The 25,224-nt window shown below is 38.3% G+C and overlaps 1 protein-coding gene across 3 annotated transcripts in view; it reads left to right on the forward strand.

Annotated features, from left to right (window-relative positions):
• Positions 1 to 25,224, forward strand: part of SULF1 (sulfatase 1) — a 123,234-nt gene that overhangs the window by 18,809 nt on the left and 79,201 nt on the right. The window lies entirely within an intron of this gene.

A 25,224-nucleotide genomic window follows, 5' to 3' on the forward strand; every position in this document is an offset into this window, starting at 1 on the left:
CATCCCAAACTACTAGCTACTGTAGGTGCTCTAATGGGAGAAAACTAACATGGGCAAGATTGCACTGCACTATACATGATAAATGCCAAAAACAAGTCAGATGGCAAAACTAAGAAGCCCAAGGGACGCGGTGGTGCAGCGGCTTAATGACGCTGAAAGTTGCCGGCCAGAAATGGTCGACGCTTCAGTGGTTCGAGTCCAGCCTTCGCGTTAGCAGGGTGAACTCCTGTTTCCTCCCCAGTTCCTGTCAACCCAACAGTTCGAAAACTCACGTGAGTAGATAAATGGGTACTCTCACTCCGGTGGGAGGAAAAATGCTGGCGGCGCCTTGCAAAAAGGAGTCAGGAGCAGTTGCCGGTAAGCGCGAAAAACCGTGCACGCCCAAAAAGGGCGCGAAGCAATGGAAACCCCGCCTCCTGCGCTCGCCAGCTGGGCTCTGCTCTAGGAAGGAGGCTCTGGCAAACCACTTCTGAAACAATTGCCTTGAAAACTGCAAGGACTTGTCCAAGCAGTCACTGCAGAGTCGGTAATGACTGAGCACAGATTAAAAAAAAAAAAAAAAGAAGCCCAAATCGGACAAATTGAGCAACATGCTACGTTTCTCTTCTCCTTCTCTGCCGTTGCCCAGTTAGAAGGAACTCAAAAAGTCTGAGGAAAATGACCTAAAAATAAGAGTTGCTAATGCAACTGATTTGGAAAAATTTTTAATAGTAATGAAGATTGTCTAAAGCAGTGTCTTTCAAACTTGGCAACTTTAAGATGTGTGGACTTCAACTCCCAGAATTCCCCAGCCAGCATGTTGAAGTCCACACATCTTAAAGTTCTGAAATTGAGAAACACTGATCTAAAGTGTTCTGCAAAGGGTGTCTAGCTATTCATTATCAACAACAAACCCCCCCAAAAAGGCAAAAAGGGGTTGCAGATCTGCATAAAATTTCAAATGCTCAATAATGGAAATAACTACCACAAATCCAATAAAAAAGTATAATTTGCACCATAATGGAGAAAACGATTTATATGCCTGCTTAGTCTGCTATCGAAGTGATAACAATTAGTGAGAAAATTTGGGGAAGGCTCCCAATTTTCCTTCATATGGTTCCTCATCTTTATTCCTGTCTTGGCTCAGAAAACCTTTCAAATAGAGAGACTGTTATTAGTAAGGTAGCATCTGTATAAAACTCATGTACAAATAGTACTTTTGTTTTGCCCAATGCTTCTTGGTAAATAATCCTGGGAACCTTTTCTAAAACCTTTATTTATATATAAACCTGTTGGTCTCTGTTATCTGAGTCTTTTTCTGCATGTATCAGAAAAAAAATTTCAGCATGTATCAATTTTTTGGCTGCACTTTAATGGTTAACTGCTATGGTTACTTAAGTGTATTTGAATCAGACTTCTCAAGCAATGTTTTTAAGAACGTTCCCCTAAAAAAAATAGAGCTTTTCAAGGTGATCACATTTTGTTTTCTCCCTAAATACAAGTAGAGGAAGAATGTGTTTTGGTCAACCACATGCTTCAATTGTCAGTAACATGATCCTAGTGTGGACTGTTGTATTTCAAGCTGTCTAATATGAATGGAACTCTATAGCATCATTTGGATTATAACTACGTATTCAAAGCATGGAAAAAATCTAGAGAATGAAATCCCTTTTCTGGCTTAAATCCAGAATGGAATTTACCACATCAGTATCAAACTAAACAATACAGCACTGTATTGGCAAATTAGAGTTGATTAAGACTTAAGTTCAGAATGCAAATAATGCCATTATTGTAAAATTGGCCAAAGAAGATTAAATAGCTATATATTAATTTCTGCATGGAGTATATTGGTGATGGAGTTCACTTCCATTTCAGGCTGTTGCATAAACATGGTTTCCACTTATCATATTCCTGTTAATTGATGATGATGATGAAATAACAGAATATTTCTGGGTGAATATACCACCTATATTTATTTATCAATTTCTATACCATTGCAGTCAAAATTACTCTCAGTAGTTTACATAGATTATAAAACCAGTTAAAACATCCATGGTGTGATTGAAATCCCAAACAGGGTCTATTAAAACAACGTAAATAAAAAAATGTATAATTTTATAATTTACATCAAAACATCTATTTATAAACAATAAGGACAACAATAAATAAGGACAACAAATAGGGAAAAAGAATAAAAGATGATGTTTTATATATAAGCTTAAGAAAATACTCTCCAAAATAGTTTGATCTTTAACATTTTCCTAAAAAACCAGCAAGAAGGGGGTTAGCCTGATCTCCATCAGGAGGTTGTTCCAAAGCACTGGTGTTTCTGCATGAAAGCACTGCCTTCTAGTTTCAGTTCCCGAAACCTTTTGGAAATATGGGACTATAAGTAGCTTCTCCCTGGATGTTCTAATAAGGTTGGATGGTCCTATATCACAGTGTGCATACTTTTCAAGAGTTGTTGCAAAATTCTTGATTGAAGCTCCTTTTATTCTGTGGAAGATAATGGATGAAAAAGATCAAAAGGATCTTTAATTTTCAGCTCCACCCTTTCACATTTTGAATTTTTCAGTGCTTATAGGTTAGAGGAGAGGACCTCATCCATAATATATTAGGGAACAAGGCAAATACAGTACATAAGTACAACTTGAGAAAGTCCTGCCGGTCACAAGCAGTTGAAAATACAAGTTGTGCCCTTCATTCTAAGGGTCCATACAGCCTCTTTTGTGCACCTTTTAAGAGAAATACTGTAGGCACAATTTGAAACCTTTTTTTCTACCATAAAATTTATTTAAGAAAATATAGATTTTCTAGTTTTTATTACTGATGGCCAGATATCATGTTACAAAGGCACTATTTGTGAAAGTTTTTTTATGGCACAGAAAAAGATTAGTTCTCAGTATTAATTCCAGACTTTGAAGAGCCCTCAAGTAAAATGTTCTTAGTACTCCACCCTTCTTTTCTAAAAGGGCCATTCTCCTTCTTTCTACTATCACAGCTGTCCATTCTTGATACTATAGGCCTAATACTTCTAACTACTCTAGAAGATAGAGAGCAATGAAAGGAAGAGAATAATTCTCCATCTCCCCACTTAAGTTGCCACATATGTTAATGAGGAGATGAATAGGCAGCAGTCTCATGCAGGAGACATGGTGGGGTCAGAACACAAGGGAGCCCAACAATAGAATTCCTGAAGATTTGTCTATATTGGCATGTTTTAAAAAAAAATTTATTTGGGAGCTGCCTAGAGTCACTTATATAGTGAGATGGGCAGTGTATAAATTTGATTTATAAATAAATAAATGTTCCCAAGAATGATAACTCTTGGTACTCACTCTTAGTTCTCATAAGTCTGAGCCTGTTGATTAAATTTCATATATGAAAGAATATATATGGAAATATGTGGGGAACAGAGCTGAGGAGCATAGCATGATTGTAATTCTAACCCCTATGCTGCATACTAGTATCTTCCCTTCAGATGTGACAGGAAGCACACAATTATGGCCAAACACTTAGAAAAGATGAAGCAACCCATCTGATTTGGAGGTGCTTTAAAAACAACAACAAACTTTCAGTCACAGCAAACTTTCAGTTTAATAGACAAATACAGGGGAAGGAACATGTTTTAAAACAAGGCTTTATCCTACAGCAATAAATAAGGTAAAGGTAGGTACCTAGTAAGTAGGTAAAGACTGGTGTATTTCACCCTTCTTTCCCCTCCTGCCCTGCACACCTCCCAGTACAGAATATCACTGGCTTGTCTATCTCCCAGTCTTCCCAGTATCTTCCTTTTTCCCTTTTGCTGCTGCTGTCTGACTATGATATACCTGTGTTCTGCAGATATTGTCTGTTAAAGCCAAAGTCCACTAAATGGAGGTCTGTTAAATGGAAGATCTGTTATTTCACTTCATTTTTTAAATATTTTTTATTAAAAGTTTTACAAAGCACATAAAAACTAACACAAACCAATAAAGAGTAGAAACAGTAAAGAGGAAAGGAAAGAAGAGAAAGAAAAAAACAAAAGTGCAGAAAAAAAGAGTAAAAAAGAAAAAATAGAAAGAAGCTTCCGATTTCCTTTGCACCAAATATAAGTGCAATTACAAAACTATCTATGATTACAAAAAAGCTCACTTTTTTCAATTATCTTTTTTTTCCTAATCATCAAAACCACAAATCATAAATGCATTTTTTCTGTTTCATGCAAAAAGTCTGTTATTTCACTTCACTTCATACAAGTGCTGTAAGAAAGGGTTGTGTTGATATTGTTCATAAAATGGAAGCACTGATGAGAGAGTGGTTATTAGTGTGTTTTAAACAGTGCACCACGATTGAATTTTTGATTGTTGAAAGAATCCTCCAATTGAAATTCATTACTGAACAGAGGTTGTCTATGTGGAAACTGTGTTGACATGAGTACTGTGTATTGCTGGGCCAAAATATGTAAAAATGATGAACCAGGAAGGGCAGACTTGTGTGCTCAAGAACAAAATGGGCAAGCTGTGACAGCAACTGACAAGTTTCACATGAGAAAGGTTGATGAACTGATTAGGGACAATCAGCAGATCACTCAAAGGGAAATTGCTGTTAAGCTTGGTATTTCACAGGAATGGTTGGATCACATTATTGATGTTCTTCAATAATAGAAGATGGGTTCCTTGCATGCTGACAGCAGAAATGAAACCTTCAAGAGTTGAAATTTGCCAGCAATTGTTGTCACGCAATGACAATGAAGGTAAGGAATTTCTTCACAGCGTTGTTATAACTGATGAAACATGGGCTCATCATTATGACCCAGAAATGAAATATCAGTCTATAGAATATCATCACAAAGCTTCACCTGTGAAAAAGTAATTTTGACAAGAGAACTCTTGAACCTGGTACTGCTATCAACTCAGAGCAACACTGCAACACTCAAAACTTTGAAACAATAATTAAACAGAGTTGGAAGCACAAGAAGGAAATTCTGCTGCAGGCCTCATACCTCATGAGTCATCCAAGAGATAATTGTGAAGTTGGATTTCACTGTCTTATTCCATCCTCCATACAGCCCAGACATGACACTATACAACTTCCATCTTTCCCCAGAATTGAAGGAATATCTTTGTGGGCTTCTGTTTGGCTTAAATGAAGAGGTAGAAAGGATGATAGGACCTGATTAAAGAGACAAAGTGTGGAGTTTTTTTATAATGTCTTTAAGAAGCTTATCCATCGTTGGCAGAAGTGTGCAGTAAATGGTGATGATTAAGTGGAGAAATAAATACAGGTAACAAAAGAGCTCATTTCAAGGTTTATTTTCATTTTTATGTATTATAGTATCGCTGTTTAATCTAAAGTTATGCACAAAGAAGCATTACTTTCATTCAACCTGCATATCTTTTCACATTTCTCAATTTGATTGCCATATTTACAGCACTGTTAATAAACCAGTGTGATATAATGGTTAAAGTAATTATTCTGCATATATAGTCTGTGGAAGCCCCCCAGCCACTCCACATCAACCTCCACACGGCAAGCTAGAAGGACCATGGTTAGATGCAGAAAGCCAGAGAATAAATAGATGAGTTGTAGTAGCAGTCACTGGGCCAATAACTCTCAGCCAATCAAACTCACAGAATTGCTGTTTGGGGATTAAAGTTAAGGGAGATCCCTATGTCAGCCACCTCGAGTTCTTGGAGAAAATGTGGGATATAAACCTGACTAATCAATCCCAGTGTCAGGCAGGTCAGGTTGAGAAGCAGGCAGGTGAAGGATTCCAGAAATGGTTTTTATAGTAGTAAGGTAGAATAACAGAATCTTGAAAGCCTGTCTTAAGTTTCTGTCTGTTCCTTCTAATGCTAAACAAAATAAAGGAGCAGCTTTCTCATGCTTCTATCTTTCTCAAGACTATATAATCTTTTCTGCAAGTTCCTCTTAAGAGCTCACCGATTCTTTCTTTCCTAAATGGCTTGCTCACTTTTTTCCTATACCCAGGATCAGCTGTAAATTCCTTTATGAAACCCACATCCACTCTTAAGCAAAAAACTTTAGCCACTAATTTTTATGGGGGTAGGTCATATGGCAACAGGGTGCTCCCTCTTTGGTAAGCAAGCCTAGAATCACAGAGTTAGAGGGGGCTGTTTAGAGCATCAAGTCCAAAATATTGCTTCATGCAAGAATGTAAATTAAAACATCCCCAACAGATGGCTGTCTAGTCTTTTCTTCACATCTAATGAAGGGGAAGCTATCACCTTTCTGGATAATTAGTTCTGTTTTTATTGTTAGGAAGATTTTAGTCGTTAAGTCACGTCCAACTCTTCGTGACCCCATGAACCATATTGCGCCAGGCCTTCCTGTCCTTCACTGCCTCCCTGAGTATGCTCAGTTTCATGCTCATTGCTTCAGTGATGCTATCTAACCATCTCATCCTCTGCCGTCCTCTTCTCCTTTTGCCTGCAATCTTTCCCAGCATCAGGGTCTTTTCCAAAGACTCCTCTCTTCGCATTAGGTGACCAAAGTATCTGAGCTTGAGCTTCATTATCAGTCCTTCCAATGAACAATCAGGGTTGATTTCCTTTAAGATTGACTGGTTGACCTCCTAGCAGTCCAGGGAACTCTTAAGAGTCTTCTCCAGCACCACAGTTCAAAGGCATCAATTCTTCGGCGCTCAGCCTTCTTTATGGTCCAGCTCTCACAGCCATACATTACTACTGGAAAAACCATAGCTTTGACTATGCGGATCTTTGTTGGCAAGGTGACGTCTCTGCTTTTTAATATGCTATCTAGGTTTGCCATAGCTTTCCTCCCAAGGAGCAAGCGTCTTTTAATTTCATGGCTGCAGTCTCCGTCTGCGGTGATCTTGGAGCCCAAATAAATGAAGTCTGTTACTGCTTCCATTTCTACACCTTCTATTTGCCAAGAATTGATGGGTCCAGATGCCATGTTCTTAATTTTTTTAATGTTGAGTTTCAAGCCAGCTTTCGCACTCTCCTCTTTCACCCTCATCAAGAGGCTCTTTAATTCTTCTTCACTTTCTGCCATTAGGGTGGTATCGTCTGCATATCTTAGGTTATTGATGATTCTCCCTGCAATCTTAATTCCGGCTTGTGATTCTTCCAGCCTGGCATTTCTCATGATGTACTCTGCATATAGGTTAAATAAGCAGGGTGACAGTATACAGCCTTGTCGTACTCCTTTCCCTATTTTGAACCAATCGGTTGTTCCGTGACTGGTTCTAACTGTTGCTTCTTGGCCTGCATACAGATTTCTCAGGAGACAGGTAAGATGGTCTGGTACCCCCATCTCTTTAAGAATTTGCCACAGTTTGTTGTGATCCACACAATCAAAGGCTTTTGCATAGTCAATAAAGCAGAAGTAGATGTTTTTCTGGAACTCTCGTGCTTTCTCCATGATCCAGCGAATGTTGGCAATTTGATCTCTAGTTCCTCTGCCTCTTCAAAACCCAGCTTGTACATCCGGTAGTTCTCGGTTCATGTATTGCTGAAGCCTAGCTTGTAGGATTTTGAGCATAACCTTGCTAGCATGTGAAATGAGTGCAATTGTGCGATAGTTTGAGCATTCTTTGGCATTGCCATTCTTTGGAATTGGAACGTAAACTGACCTTTTCCAATCCCGTGGCCACTGTTGCGTTTTCCAAACTTGCTGGCATATTGAGTGCAGCACTTTAACAGCATCGTCTTTTAGTATTTTAAATAACTCAGCTGGAATACTGTCATCTCCACTAGCTTTGTTGTTAGCAATGCTTCCTAAGGCCCACTTGACTTCACTCTCTAGCATGTCTGGCTTAAGGTCAGTGACCACACCAGCATGGACATCAGGGACATTAAGATCTTTCTTGTATAGTTCTTCTGTGTATTCTTGCCACCTCTTCTTAATCTCTTCTGCTTCTGTTAGGTCCCTGCCTTTTTTGTCCTTTATCATGCCCATCTTTGCACTAAACGTTCCTTTGACATCTCCAATTTTCTTGAAGAGGTCTCTAGTCTTCCCCATTCTATTGTTTTCCTCAATTTCTTTGCATTGTTCATTTAAGAAGGCCTTCTTATCTCTCCTTGCTATTCTCTGGAAATCTGCATTCAGTTGCTTATATCTTTCCCTTCCACCCTTGCTTTTCACATTCCTTCTTTCCACAGCTATTTGTAATGCCTCATCAGACAGCCATTTTGCTTTCTTGCATTTCTTTTTCCTTGGGATGGTTTTAGTTGCTGCCTCCTGTACAATGTTACGGACCTCCATCCATAGTTCTTCAGGCACTCTGTCTACCAAATCTAATCCTCTAAATCTATTCATCACCTTCACTGTGTACTCACAAGGAATATGATCTAAGTCATACCTGAGTGGTCTAGTGGTTTTCCCTACATTCTTCAATTTAAGCCTAAATTTTGCAGTAAGAAGCTCATGATCTGAGCCACAGTCAGCTCCTGGTCGTTTTTGCTGTCTGTATAGATCTTCTCCATCTTTGGCTGCAAAGTATGTAATCAATCTGGTTTCGGTATTGACCATCTGGTGATGTCCATGTGTAGAGTCGTCTCTTATGTTGTTGGAAAAGAGTGTTTGCTATGACTAGCTTGTTCTCTTGACAGAATTCTATTAGCCTTTGCCCTCCTTCATTTTGTGCTCCAAGGCCAAACTTGCCTGTTATTCCGATTACTCCTTGACTTCCTACTTTAGCATTCCAATCCTCTATGATGAAAAGGACATCTTTTTTTGGTGCTAGTTCTAGAAGGTGTTGTAGGTCTTCATAGAACCAGTGAACTTCAGCTTCTTCGGCATCAGTGGTTGGGGCATAGACCTGGATTACTGTGATGTTGAATGGTTTGCCTTGGATACGCACTGAGATCATTCTGTCGTTTTTGACAGAAATGTCAAAATGTTGTACCCCATTTCTGCCTTTCCCACTCTCTTATTGACTATGAGTGCAACTCCATTTCTTCTAAGGGTTTCTTGGCCACAGTAGTAGATATAATGGTCACCTGAATTAAATTCACCCATTCCCGTCCATTTCAATTCGCTGATTCCCAAGATGTTGACGTTCAATCTTGTCATCTCATGTTTGACCACATCCAGCTTGCCTTGGTTCATAGATCTTACATTCCAGGTACCTATACAATATTGTTCTTTACAGCATCGGACCTTCTTTTCGCTTCCAGATACATCCACAGCTGAACGTCCTTTCGGCTTTGGCTCAGCCGCTTCACTCTTTCTGGAGCTACTTGGAAATGCCCTCCGCTCTTCCCCAGTAGCATATTGGACACCTTCCAACCTGAGGGGCTCATCTTCCGGCGTCATATCTTTTAGCCTTTTAACATTGTCCATGGGGTTTTCTTGGCAAGGATACTGGAGTGGGTTGCCATTTCCTTCTCCAGTGGACCACATTTTGTCAGAACTCTCTGTCATGACCTGTCCGTCTTGGGTGGCCCTGCACGGTATAGCTCATGGCTTCACTGAGTTACACAAGCCCCTTCACCACGACAAGGCAGTGATCCATGAAGGGGTAAAGCTAACCATATATCCACTTAATTCTCATCCTATCTAGCTACACTTCAAGGGCTGTTCTAAACTGAGCAATCATACAGTAACAAGTTGAACTCGTTTTAATGATGGGATTGTAATTCAGCAACTATGAAGGCAAATACAAAGCGGTGACACACAAGTCACAGGAGAAATACATGGAAGGTGAGAATTTGCCTAATAACCAGGGTGTATTGCTAGCATTACCAATATGGGTTGAGGCTGAGAGTTCAAGGATTTAGAGTAGAGATTATCAGAGTCCATAGCTGTAAGAGACAAAGGGCAGGGTTAGAAAGCAGGCAGCCACTCATATGTAGGTCTCAGAAAATGGGGCAAGGCAAAGGGAGAGGAAACAAAAGTGGTCTTTCAATCTAGGATTCAAAAGCTGGAGAGTTCCATGAGGTGGTCACGTCATAAACCCTAGAGTATGAGGGCAGAGTAAAGCTACAGGAATACAGGTCCAGCATTAGAGAGTTAGTTCCATTGGAGAGCACGGCCCTGGAGGCTACTAAGTAGCCCCAGCTGTGGATGAGACTCATTTAGGTGCATTGTCATCCTTGTTTCCTGAATATCTGAGCAGATTCACCTTTGCTTTGTCTTTGAAAGTGCTGGCATATCTTAGGCCTAGATACTCTACCAAGATCTGCCTCCTCATTATCTGAATTTACCCTCACCTGCTCTTAGTCATGGTATCCCTGGTCTGCTGTTCAGATGACTGATGGTCTGTTGGCTCCTAAGGCTGACAGCTGGTTGGATTGGGCTCTTCTGACTAATTCAGAGGAGTCAGGGTAGACTGTAACACTTAAGTAGCTCACTTATTAGAACAATATGAACCATTTTTAAAAATATTTTGTTAAACTCAAGATATATGGAGTTTACTAAGCTAGTTGCTCAATTAAAAACTGGGATAAATATGAATCTGTCAAGACTTGTTCTTATCAAATCAATTGTTTTATGATCTGTTATAGAATCTGCCCAGGTATAAATGTCAAATCTTCTGATCTATAGCTCTGCATCCTTTTTTCCCCACTTTTTGAAAGTAGGGACATTTGCTCTCTTCAGCTATTTTCTGGGATTTCTCAAAGATAGTACATAAAAATTCAGCCACACCATGAGGAAGTTCTTTCAGTACCCTGTAATGCAATGTATTACTCCCAGAAAGTTAAACTCGCTTACCTTTGATCATATTTCTGTCAGTCTCAATCCTACTCATTATAATTCTTTTGTTGAAGGCTGAGCCAAAATATAAATTTCATAGTTATACCTTTACTTCTTCTTCAAAATGCTAAAATTGCATTTTGCTATCTTCATTGAAAAGGAGGTTTATGGGTTATATTCTTTTCTCATTAGTTTGAACATAGCTGGAAAAGCCCCATTGGCTGTTCTTAACATCCTTCACCAGCTTCAGCTCATTCTGAATACATACTCTACAGGTAGTCCCTGGGTTAAGAATGCCTGGTTTGCAGATGACCCCTAGTTAAGAACAGAGCCTATTGTAACAAAATTCAAGTTAAATACACAGTGATTTGAGTTAAATACACAATGATTCAAGTTCATTACACAATACTACTTATACAGTATTATACAATAATACTGTTCTGGCTTACATACAAATTTGACTTAAGGACAGATCTTGGGAACAGAACTCATTCTTAAACTGAGAACTACCTGTATCTCTTTGTTTCTTGTTGTGTATATGTTTTTATGGTTGCATGTATATTTGTGTATATGTGTATTTATTTTAGTTCTTTACTAAGCTGGATTTGATTAAACATGGACTTAAACCTGACTTAACTTCAGCCTGTTAATAATAAATATATTAAACATAAGCAAAACCTGGTGCCAACAACAAGTCTCTGTGAAGGCCTTCTGAGTCAGCCAGTGATTTACAAATCTTCAGATGATCATAAGAGTGGTGCCCAAGCTTCTGAGACCATCTGGAAAAATGTGGGAACTCTATAATGTATATGCTTTTAGACTAAGATGATTGGTAAAGGTATATTATTTAATGGTGTGATTATGAAATTTCTCTTTAGTTTGTGCATGAGTGTATATATAAGTGAAAGAGAGATTGTCAGAGTGAATTTTTGTTGGATAAAGAAGGTGAAATAATATTCCTATATAAAGATATAATGGTACAGTATCTTCTGGACCACTCATGTGGAAGGGATGTCAACAGGAGCCAAATGTTTATTTGTTGAATTTATTTATCCATCACTGACTCCAGTAGTTTCCAAACTGACATAAGATCATTAAAAACCATTCATATTAATGCAAACATTTGATACCCTTTGTCCATAAAACACAACCATGCCCAATTCTGAAACCATAAGTAGTAATTAAAGCTCAGCAGAAAGGGATATAATGAACAATATCAATACTAATCTAATATTTGCAGTTTTAATAATTATAGACAGTAATAATTCATAATGATATGTCTCCAATGCAATGTCTGGCATGATAAAATAAAAGTTTATGTAGTTGTACAAAATCCAGAAACAATAGATTAATGATAGTGTCAACATGAATATGAAAGAAACTAATTGAAGATGCCTTTGGGCTAGACAGTGTTATTCACTAACAGCAGAGGTCACATGTCTTCAGGTATAGGCAGTGCAGGTAAGGACAGGTTGTTCCCAGGTCTGATGAGGGAGGGTCGCCTGTAGCATGCATTCAGCAAAGCTGGCAAGCTGTAGCGTCTGCTTGAGAGCAGCTATGAGCCTCCAAGATTGCAGCTGAGGGAACTGAAACAAACCTCTACTAGACTTCAGTCTATAGCTTCATTTAGTTCCCTCTGCACCCCACCCCCAGGAATTTGTGTACATTTTGCTAGACAGTGAGGAATTTTGGATTTAGTTAGCTACTGAAAAAGTTGGCTTATTGATTATGCAGTGAAATGAAGGTGTTATTTTTTGCTGAAAAAATGAACTAACATACTCAGATTTTTCAGGAAAGCAAGTAGATGGTCTTCTAAGCAGGTTGGGGCTTTCACTAAATTGTGCTGTACATTCCTGTTGGGTAGCACCCAACCTTTTCTGTTCTGCAGTGAATTGATAACATAATCCTATATGCAGCTACTGAAAATGAATTCCCATTAAGTGCAATGGGACTTACTCCTAGGTAACAAAATTTCTTCCCTCACTACTATTGTTTTCCTGGATTCCTCCTTCCTACATTTTCCTGCCTATTAAAATATTCCAAGCCATTCCTAAAACAAAATTTCCAAGACATTCACCTCTTTGGGGTCCGCAGATGGGGTGCTGGGATACATGTCAGCTGTGGATTGACTACCCATAATATAAAGGATAAGCCCAAAGAGATTCAACTTAAGAAGCTGGGTAAGTAGACTGTACCAATAAGATGACAAGATATATACATATAATGTTTCCGTAGTGGTCTATTCTGAACAACACCCTTGTTTTTACAGCCTAATTCCAGCATCAGCAGCTATTTATTCAGATAACTGTTGGAAGAGATTACAATATAAGCACTGCTGCCATAGGGACTCTTCAAGAGCTTTCCCTTGTAACTGGCTGTTCCTACAACTCTCAGCCTTTGGATTCTGAATCCTAGGTCATCAGTGATCTCAGGAGCTTGGCTGGTTTCTGGATCAAACTTGGCTATTGCAGTCCTTGGCATTGGAGAACCCAACACAGCCTCCTCTGTGGGCCCCAGGTTTATGGGTTCTTAGAGCTCTGCCTAATTCTTGAAATGAGGAGTCTTCCAGATGGAGGTGATTTTAAGCAGAACCTATGTAGCCATACATCAGAAATGTTGCTCCTATACTGCAGATGCTACCTGGAGCAGGAGATTGAACTATTTGATCTCTTCATTTCAACTCTCTTTCTGACTGCAGTTCAAATTAACAAAACTATAGAAATCAAAACAGACTTGGGAAAGAAGGTTCCTTCCATCTGTTTTGTTTTAACAAAAATGTTTACTCTTAACATAGGTTACCTAAGATACTTAGCAAGAATAAGAAATGAGGTTTAAATGAATTAGCATTTAAAATGGATGTAAGCTTTCAAGACATAGAAATGCTGCAGCATTCTTTCTAAATTAAGGGAAGAATATGAGATTATAAAAATGGAACAGCCATTTTTTTTCTGTATGTCGTGGATCTTACCTTGACATCCAGAATTTACCTTTAGGACTTCACAGAATGAATGTGCTGGTTTTATATAATATGTTTGTTTGTTTTTTATCTGCGCTCAGTCGTTACTGACTCTGCAGTGATTGCTTGGACGAGTCCTTGCAGTTTTCAAGGCAAGGTGTTTCGGAAGTGGTTTGCCAGAGCCTCCTTCCTAGAGCAGAGCCCAGCTGGTGAGCACAGGAGGCAGGGTTTCCGTTGCTTCGCGCCCTTTTCGGGCGAGCGCGGTTTTGCGCTTACCGGCAACTGCTCCCGACTCCTTTTGCAAGGCGCCGCCAGCATTTTTCCTCCCACCGGAGTGAGAGTCCCCATTTATCTACTCACGTGAGTTTTCGAACTGTTGGGTTGACAGGAACTGGGGAGGAAACAGGAGCTCACCCTGTTAACGTGAAGGCTGGACTTGAACCGCTGAAGCGTCGACCATTTCTGGCCTGCAACTTTCAGCGTCATTAAGCCGCTGCACCACCGCATCCCCCTATATAATATGTTAGGCCTTTTTAAATGTCAGAAGGGTTCGGGCTTCTCAACCTCAGGGGCAAAGTATTCCATAGTGAACTGCTGCTATTGAAAAGACCATCCTAGATTGTGACATCAAGGGGAGCTAAGATGGTCTTTTCAATAACAGCCTCTTCACTATGGAATACTTTGCTCCTGAGTTTGAGATATCCGAACCCTTCTGATATCTGATATCCAACTGTGCTCCCTACTGACTTGATCATGTTCAGTTGGCAGTTCCAGCTGGAACAAGTGGTCCTGAATATAATGGGACCCACATCATATAAAGCTTTGTAGTCAATCAGCAGGACTTTGAATTGAGTCTGGAAGCCTACTGGCAACCAGTGCATCTCTCACAGAACAGGTATTATTCTTTAAACCAGTTATTGTTTCTGCCACCTGGTACATTTGCACAGAGTGGGTGTGTTCCAGATCCCTTCTATTAAACACTGTCATCTTGTGGGACTGAGGAAGTGTGCCTTCTCTGTCACTGCCCCTGCATCCCCCTAGAGATACGAATGGCACCCACTCTCCTGGGATTCCAGAAACCCCTTAAACCTGCCTCTGTTACCCGGACTGCAGTTAATGTGTTTATTGATGTATTTGGGGGGCTCCAGTCATATTTGTATGGTTTATTGTTTTTATTGTGTTAGTCTGTGCTGCTTATTTAGGCGTGTTTAATTTTTTAAAATTGTGTTTATTGTTTTTTTTGGATTCTGTAAGCTACCCCGTCCTAATGGAGTGGGTGGCTACAACAAATTTAATAAACTAAACTAGTACAAGAAGAGTGAATCTTCAGAACATAGAATTAGGGGGAGTTGATTGGATAATGTATGTGGGTATATTTCCATTTATAAAAACAAATGTCACTGAAGGCTGAATATCTTTAGCATGATGATAGGTTCACTTTATTAAAATCCTTAATTACTATTCTGGTCTAGATACTTTCAGATTATTTATTTTTTCAGAAGTGTGGGTGAGGAAAGGAGAAAGGGAAAGGACCTGAAAATTTAAGGAGAAATGAAAAGAGATGCAATTCAAGCACACCTTAGACATGTGTTTAATTTAAATGAATGTGACCATTCTCCATATAGCTACTGTATGCTCAAAGTTTCCGTTTTATAAATGTGTTTGAGAGTGCAGTATTTTGCTTCACAAAGTTGAGTAGATGGGAGTTTTCCACTTTATGGGACATCCATATACTTTTAAGGGGTAATAAGGAAGTGCTGTTTCTAGTCTGAAGCACTGATGTTTTAAAATCATGAAAACCCAAAGTTTATATGTTCTTCACCTTACTTAATTCTTTAAGGTCCATCTTGAAAACAACCGTTTCCTGCTTATTTGGATGGGAACAGACCGAGGCTCACGTGTTTATGATTTAACACTTTCTGGAGGATTGAAGAGAAAAAGAATCATAGCTCTTCAAACTCTCAGACTGGAGTTGTTGCACAGCATGATCAAATGGCTATTCTTTTATTTCCTCCTTTATAAACAAAATAGCATTAGAGGAACCTTTTCAGTTTTTAGCATAATGCATTTCAAATAGGAAAACTAGGGGAGGTCTTGTAATCTGATTAAATAAAACCAACACGAGTCTTGGGAAGGAAGAGAAATGACTTGCCTGAACAAGACCTCAAGCAGCTAAAATGGGTTAGGGCTTCTGTTTTTCAGTAGCCAAGTGAAAAGTTATTCAGAAAAAACATTTCTTTTTTTTCCCCCAGGAAATAACATTATTATAGAGAATATATATTCTAGTATCAGCTTTTCTAACCTTATGACCTCCAGATGTGTTTGGAAGAGGGCAGTACATAAACTCTTATACATATATATGCATGTATAAATAAATGTATGTGTTGGACTAAAATGTTCTCTTTGTGCCCAGCAAATATGGCCATCTGTAGAGCAACATAATGGAGAAAGAATTTAGTTCATTGTAAGATGTACCTATCTGCCTCTCTCACAATGTTGAGATGCACCACACATTTATATTTAAAGACAAAGTATATGCTAATTATTCCCTTTAGGTGGAAAAAAATTCAGTGTCATTTTATCTTGTTTCCTAAAACTGATCTCTGCCTTTATATTCCAATTAATGTACCACACCTTTCTATATTTATGACTATTATGTTCACTTGTAAGAAAAGTCCCAACAGTGTGTATTCATTTTTTTTTTTTGGTAATCATAATCATTTGCTCCCTCCACTCAAAAATTTGATTCATGGCAGGTCTTTTTATGCATGCTCTAGGTGGGGACTCCTATATACTTCTGCTTCTCCTAGGATTGTGTTGTCTGTTGAATTTGGCCCATTAGTTTTGAATGGTAGCCAGACTGTGTCACTAGTCACATTTACCAGGATTATAGTATATACAATTCATTAGTAAAGTACAACCCAGGCCTGCAGAATGATTTTCTTAGAGCTGTCATATAATGGCTGAGAATACTGGGAAACATAATCCCAATGTATCTGGAGGTATCAGGTTGGGAAAAGCTATTCCATGAGAAGAGAGAATTTATAGAGTGAATTTCCTCTTCGGAATTTGTATAAGGCTTCCTGCTCATAAACATTACTGCACATTTTCAATACCTAAGAATGTCATAAACTATAAAAATAGAAAATCTGTATACTTGACTAAACATTTATGAAAAATTGTAGTTTTTAATTCCAGTGCTTATGGAGGTGATTCACACTTTTTTCACAACTTGATGTACCATTTCTACCAAACATTTAAAACTGGCATATTAATCTAGATTTTGATATATTTATTATAAAATAACAAAGGCTGGCAAGAGAATGGAGTTTCCCTGCGAATTAAACTGTGGTTCCATCATTTCCACTATATTGGATTTCATTTCAGGTTTATTGCGAGAGCAGAAGCATGCAACATTTTCCCTTAAGATGGTTTTGAATTAAATCCTGAATTAAGATATTGCACTGGCATCTTTGACCAACTAAAATCTCCAGGGAATAGTGACTCAGGGCAAACAGCTGCCACACTAGTTACCGCCTTTGGCAGTAGTTGGACTGCAGTATTGCAGAACCAGTATGGTGTCATGTTGGATTAGGGAGAGAGCCAGTTCGGATCTATCCTTAGCCATGGAAACTCAGTGGGTCACTTTGGGCCAGTCACTCCCCAATCAATAATTCGAGAGTGATTGCATTTTAAATAGTCTGTGGGGAAAATAGGAGGCAGCAGTATTAGGGATGTTCGCTGCCTTGAGTTATATATTAAAAAAGGTGGGATATAAAATAACAAAATAAATTAAACTACTTAATCATCTTTGCTGGAAAAAATGGCACAAAAGTTCACATACTGAACTCATTATGCCTATATATAAGGTCTTTTTTTAAAAAAAACTTTCTAATAAAGTTAATGACAAAGCAGTGATAATCTTTTTGTTGGAAAAAAAAAGTTCAATGACATAAAACAAGTTCCTGTTTAAAGCTTGCCGACAGCAAAATGTTTAATGGCCTCTAGCAATTTAGCTGGGATGAGGACCTGTAGCACCCAATTGGTGTAAGTAAATTTATCTTAGAAACAAAAGGTAGAGGTGAGGTCTTCTCCCTCTGCCTTTATCAGAGCCATAATGTGGCTAATTGTCTCTGAAAGACATTGTCATATGACAGGAGGTAAACATCAAAGACATTACAGGAGGACTGAAAATCATTAGACAGCTCAATTGCTTCCTTCCTAATCCTGCAATTATTTTTACAGCATCAGCAGCTGGAAACAAAGGAAAGCAATTGTTATCTAGCAAAACTGTTCTTTTATTGCCTTAGCAGGAAGGTTTGTTCCAGAGGAAGGATTTGGTAGAGACAAAGATTTGTTACAGCCCTTTTCTTACCACAGGTTTTAGATTGTTGGTGTTAGTCAAAACTAGACTACGTAGTGCCCTGGGCAAGATGCTCCTTTGCTGCTTCTCCCCCCCCCTCTTCCCCATTACCTTCAACTTTCTTCTTGATTGTTATTGATAATACAGAAATGGCTAGTGTTGCCTTAAAGTAAAGCCATGTTTCATTCGTTTTTATTTAGAGCAAATGACATTAAATTCATTAGTTTGTATTTAGAACAAATGACATCAACCTGAAAATGAAAAAGAAACAAAACATTACAGATAGACTGTTAATTTTCAATTAATATATAAAGAAGTGGAAGAATTTGGGGGAGAGGGAATTAGAAACTATCTCTACTTCCAGCACTTTCTCTTCCTGTTAATCAACACTGAGCCACAGAGCTCAGCTCAGTATAACCTGAATTCAAAGCACTCTGAAGATGATGCCATTGCATGAATACTGGGCAATTCTTAACCATTATTTTTCATACATTCTCCTTTTTTCCGTGTATATTGCATTAGGCTTCATATATCTCGCTCTCCTGTGAACTCTGTGACTGTGTGTCTTTAAACCTTGTAAGTCTTGTGGCATCATCTTTCACTGGGAGTCTCCTGTCAGCACCAATGTGATAGTGGACAGTTCTTGCTGTACCTTTTATCCCACATTATTTTTATTTTTTTAATATACTATTTTTTAATTTTAAAGAAGAAAAGCTGGCTTGATCTGAAAGAAAGCATCATGGTCCAGAAAGATCTTTATTTCCAGAAATGCCCTTGGATTCCACATAGGCAGTCTTAGAAAATAAAAACCATGAGTGGCTGTCCTCCAATGCTTTGTTTGCTCTCCTGCCTAGAAAGACAGATGCTACTAAGATGATGAGCAACCTGAGAAGCTGGAGGGGGAAGCAAAATACTCCTTACTACTTAATCTTCTGGTAAATTTATGATTTGTGACTATCCTCATCCACTGTCCACATGTTTCTGAATGTGCAAACCCTTTGTGGCAGCCACTTTATAGAGCTCCCCCAACATATTTCTTAAACTGTCATTTACACGAATGGCTTAGAAAGTTGGAGGAGCTAACCTTGTTTCTGCAGAGAGACTATGATAGCTGATTGTGCTGGTCTCAGCTTAGCCCCCACTAGGTGACTTGGGACCAAACATTATCTCTTAGCTTAGCTTACTAGAAGATTTGAGAGGATAAACTTGAAGGGTTGGATATGGAGGTGGCATTCTGTGTGCTTCTTAGAGGAAACGCAGGAGATAAATGCAATTAATTAATTAATACATAAATATTTTGTATTCTAATTGATACAATTTATGAATTATATGTATTATGTAGGACAGTAGAGATTCATAATGAAATGCATATACTTTACCCTTGGTTCCCGCATCCCCAGTTCAGTCAAATGTCATCTATAACCTTCTAAATATTTAAAAGGCCTATATTTCAAAAGGCCACCACACAAAAAATGTCCAATGGCCACTATGTTGCTCCTTCGACCCTAATCTGAGGACTAATGATGCTTCTGTGACATATAGTTTTTGATGTGCCCATGAATGCATGTTTTCCCAGGTCAAAAGACTGTACCCTTTTAATAAACAAAAAAATAATCAGCCTTCTCCATGGATGTTTATTTTGACAACTTTGCGAATTAGCTCACAGTTATTGTTGGAGCTGCAGTATTTAAAGTGACTGGACTAACATTTCAGCTGGCTGCAAAGATGCTTTCAACTATTAGTCAGGGAGCTATAAATAATCTGAACTTTTATCAATTACTTTTCAAAAAAGTATCTAAAAATTGCAAATGGCAATTCTACTATTTTTAAAGAAGCATTTCATTCTTGTATGTGAGGGATTAGGGATTGCTGCTTCTGATGTAACTTTGCAACCCAGATGTGTATCAGTTAAAAACAAACACTCTTTTTAAAATCCTGGAATGATGATATCTTCCCTTATCTAATTGGCTAGGAGAATGAAACCATATGAGATTTTTTTTTCCCCAGTCGGCTGACTACTTTAATTATTTTCCATTAAGTTGGGGAACTGAAGCAGAAGGACAGAGAAACCTTGCCTACCAAAAGCCTTTAGATAAGTGAGCTTTGACCCCTTATCTTGTGGTTCAACCTCAATTTTGTCATCTGTGAAACTGCAATGGCATACAGCATAGCAGAAAAAGAAACTGTTTTTGAATGCAAACATGTTTGACCTGACAGCATGGAAGCAAACTCATGATGATGGGCAGTGAGGAGAAGCAGGTGCTCTACCAATTTTGCTTCTTATTTAAATGATTAGTTTAGCTAAGGCACTGCACCAGTCTCTATCAGCCTTCTCCCGCCTAGCACTCTCTAGAATTCCTCATGCTCTGGCTTTCTATATGCTGAACTATCAAAAGAATATAAAACTTGAAAACCAAGTATTTGTGTCATTCACTTATATCCAAGAGTATTGGCCATTTCCCCATTTTTCTGCCACACTGGCATTCTGTCCTTTAAAACAGTCCTAGAATGGGTTTCTAGGCATTTCTATTAATTAATGTTGTAATTTTTGCTGTTGTTTTAACAGGCAGTCTAGTTTGAATTGCAGTGATCCCTTGTAGCTCCAGCATTGTCCCATTATGCCAAGTGCTGTTACTGGGCCTGATTGTGTCATAAGAGAATGCATTATTTTATAGGATAGAGAGAGAAAGAGAGAGAGAAAAAGAGGGGGGGGGCAGGGAGAATGGATAGCCTGTGGGCACAGGGAACCTTCCAGCTATCATTATCACCAGGCTCCTGAAACTCAGTGACAAAAAAAGCCAAATGTATTCTTTTTGCTGGGGGGTGGGGAGAAAGAGAGTGTCAAGTTGCCTACTCTGGGTGTACAGAAAAAACAATGCTAGACACTAGGCACATTTGTGCAATTAATGTGGCATATTGAGTTGTATTATATTATACAATGCTGTTTTTAAGCTCATAGGAGTGTTGCACATATAATTTTCTGGGATCAGAGAATATGTACCTAGGTGCAGATAGCTCTGATACTGAATTTTTCTGTAGTTGGGGAAAAAAAACCAGAGGGGGGGAAAAAAAACAAATAGGCACTAATGTGCATCAGGCTGCAAGTATATTGCACCCCAGACTTGTAAAATGCATGACTAATAAGTTCTAATCACATTCAAATTATGTAGGGTAGTACATGAATTAAAACGGTAGTTTCTTTGTGTGGCACATGAAAAAGTCTGAAAGTTTGAAAGTGTTAGATAAAATGTATTTTATTATAGCTCATGAATGCTTCCTATCAGACAGGAACTTTTGGCTTTTGCCTGTATCTGTTTTGGCAAGTGAAAAATGACGGTGGTGGAACTTTTCCATGCCAGTGGGTTCTGTTGCTTTAGAGTGACAAAGATTTTTTTCCATAAAGATTTTATTCCTTTCAAGAGATTGAGAACAAAAGGCTGAGTAGTAATAAAAACTAAACACTGTTTCAGCAACCTGATATGCAAACTCGATTGCATTAATTTTATAGTCTTTTAGTGGTCACTGTATTTATACTGGCAAAAATTGATGTCATGCATAATTAGCAAGCAGCATCCATGCCATAGACCACATCACTTCTGCAGTCACTCACATTAAAATATTTCATGGAGCATAGAAAATAAATACCCTCAGAGTACCAAATGGACAAGATGTTTAGATTATCTTGTTTATGATCATTTCACAAGGATGTGGGTTTCAAAGTCTACAATAATGCACAAAAAATGAGAGGAAAAAAAGTGGTCTTGAAGTGCATAACTCGTTCCATGTAATAAATTTAACAGCTTCTTGAAAAATGCAGCAAAAAAAAATGTGAATGGCACAATTCTGGGCAATGGCATTCAAGAGAGATTTGGGGACATGCCATGGCATGTGGTATATTTAGCCTATGTGAGAAAGATAAAGGTACAGCCTCCTGCGAGTTCAGCTCAGTGTCTGTGACTTCATGGATACCCCCATGTCGCTTTCTTGGCAGCGATACAGCAATGGTTTACTGCTGCTTTCCTCTGGGATATTTTTCAACTTCCCTGTCTAGCCCATACCCCAGGATTCCCTGGTAGTTTCCCCATCCAAGGACTAACTTGGTCTCACCCAAACTAGATCAGCCAGGTGCTGCCACGTGTCATGACCTCGCCTGTTACAAGGATAATGTCATGGTTGGCACGCTTTTCTGGCCCTGGGTACCACTGTGTGATCTCATGTAATGGTCTGGATTTTCCATTCCAAAGCTTGCAAAATGGCAGTATGCTTGTGTGAGACCTCATGCAAAAATGCCAAAATGTCATGCAGTTTTGGTCAAAAAAATGCTACTTTTTAAATTTAAGTCTGTGGAACTACTGACATTATCTAGGGACACTGCAAAAGTCTGAGACCTGTGGGCACAATGTTGCAGATCCTAGTGGAATAATTCCTAGGAGAAACATACTTCTGTGTGGTTAATGATAAATGTGTCATACATCCCTGTAGCAGGCAAAATACATAATAAGCTGTCTGATATTTAGCCAGATAACCCTTTTGTAACCTCATGCTGACTCCAAAATTGACCATGGGCTTTTAGGGAAAAAAATCCAACTCTATGTTTAGCCAAAACATCTATTAGGCAAACTCAGGGTTTACAAAATAGCATGCAAGCTTCCCAGGAAAAGAAAGTCTTTTGTGAAAATCTCCTGAGAGCAGCTGCCTGTCATAGTTAATAAATAGTCAGACTTGGTAAAAGCCTAAGAGTTCAATATATTTCAAATCATACATCATTTAAAATACCAAACTTTTCTATGTAATTCTGAACACGTGGAGATTACACTTTGGCATCCTGATCCCAACAGAGTATTTATGCTGGCAACACTGGTGAAACCTGTTTATGCTGGCATGGTAAGGCATGGATTCTTTCCTTAAAATTATGGTGCGAGTGCCAGAAAAAGCCTTAGGATCAAGCTCTTACAATACAACGACAAAGTGCTTCAAACAAGGCGTGAAACACAGTGATTTTGGCGAAAATAAGTTATTGCAGGAAGATGCACCCAATTTAAGACCCAGCTGTGAGGTGTTATATGTTGGAACATTTGAAATTAACAGTTTATACCTACCTACCTACCTACCTACCTACCTACCTACCTACCTACCATGATTATTCTGCTATACAGGTTCAGAATCCTGCTCTATCTTGTGGCACCAGATTGTGATTGTAGTGAGGTACATTCTTGTATTTATTTCAGCAGAACAATTCCAGATCATGAAGAGTTTTCTGCACATAACTGATGGATTATATGTCCATTAAATGGTAATGTTATTTTAGCACAGAAGGAAGAACCTACAATAATGTGTAGAGTATGGGGATAGAGTTCTGATAATGAGTTATTCTGAGAACTTCTGAAAATGGAGGGTCATTCTGGAAGTTTAATATGATTAACAACAAAAAAGCAGCTATAAGTAAATTCAGTACAAATGGCAATACGTTTAGTGAATGTCTGAAGTCAGTTACTTCCTGGATAATAATAGCTTTTATGGAACAGAATACTGAAACATCTGTTTTTTGTAAATTATTTATGAACATTTCCCTATAAGGTCTGGTCAGGTTAGATATGTTTTTAAACTTAAAGACTAACATCTTTAAAGTTATTAACATTGCATTTGGGGAATAAATCTATCTGCATTTTTGACATGATAAACATTTCTTTATTTAAAAATTGTCCTTCATCATCTCACCCTATCAGCCAAATCTTAATCTAAATATCTTTAGTCACAGCTAATAAATTAAACTATTAGACTTGATGTTTGTATTTAGAAGCAGCTTTTCTAGATTAAATACTCCAAAACTGCCAAATAACATACAGTACAAGTATAAAATATAAATGTTATAATAAATACCTAGCAAAATATAACTATTGCCAAAAACCCCACAACCCAACATGACTATTGAAATACATAAAACAAAAGTCATTTTAGAGCATATTGTTTGAGGAGGGCGTTTGTAATAGTATGTGGGAATGACGTTGGGAGACAGGAGGAGGAGCCGCAGTCTAGACAATGGTTTAATGAACGAAATCTGAGTCTGAAGTGGGATGGAGAAAACGCCTCAGAAGGGACCTTCCTTAGTTTTTGGGAGAGTAAAAGTAAGGGAGGGGAGAGGTGCTTTCCGACTTGCAAGACTGTTACTGTAACCTTATAATAAAAGTAGTATTAGTATTCATGGTTGGTGATTCTTGTCTGGACTACCTCAAGGGGCTGACAGCATTCTATAATGGAGATGTCAGTACAGAGAAGGTTTTAATGGATCTTCTAGGTGAGCAAACAAGTAATGCCTCTGATATAGATCTTAAATGTGGACAGTTCTATAGATACAGACAACCTGGCTGAAAACAGTTTAGGAAAGAGTTTGACAATCGAGTTGGTGGGCTGAATGCCAGTATTCCCTGACTTTAGCAGCCACTTTCTACCCAAGATGAATTTTCCACATAATCTTAAAAAGTAATTCCAGCTAGGAATTGAACATCAGAACTACAGTGGGTTACACCAAAGACCTATTTACTCCATCATTCCATTCTGACTGTACCACTTATGCTCCCCAGTAACTGGCATTGTAAGACATATTTCTTGCCTTCGTTGCAAGTTTTTATTGATGCAGATATTCTACAGCTATTATGACCAGTAGCCTTATTCCTAACACATTCATATTTAAAAAATATTTTTTAAAAAATTAAAACCGTTTTTAAAATATCCATGTTGATGGACATTGCTACATTGTGTTTGCAAATGTTCACGATGACTGTTATTAAAAGGCCCAGATCAAATCCTGTGATATTCCACATATCAGAGGTGATGGTATAAAGCAGAATTCTATTGCCTTGCCTGGGATAGCCCCTCGGTGCAATATTGTGCTATCCCAGTAACAAGGAGAATATCATGGTTAAGTATACTGAAAATAGCCTAAATCTACAGGAAAACTAATATCACTATATACCACATCCATCTGAAGTGTAAGACTTTTACTGAGATTAACAAATCTATTTCTGTCCTGAAATTAGAAGTGGAATAGATTCAAATAAACATAATGCCTGGATTTAAGGGATTATTATTTGCTTTGATACCATTCAATATGGTAGGTGGACATTACAGTATTAATTATCCTTAACAAAAAGATGACTAGATTTTGTTTTCAAAGTATTTCATACCATTCATTTAAGATACTGTAGGTTCTTTCTCAGAATTTCTGATCAATACTAGGATTCATAATCCTTGTCCAGATCTG

The sequence above is a fragment of the Python bivittatus genome, unplaced genomic scaffold, assembly GCF_059951505.1.
Source record: "Python bivittatus isolate LINGU-HERP-01145 unplaced genomic scaffold, Pbiv_v1 ctg000840_np1212, whole genome shotgun sequence".
Lineage (NCBI taxonomy): Eukaryota > Metazoa > Chordata > Lepidosauria > Squamata > Pythonidae > Python > Python bivittatus.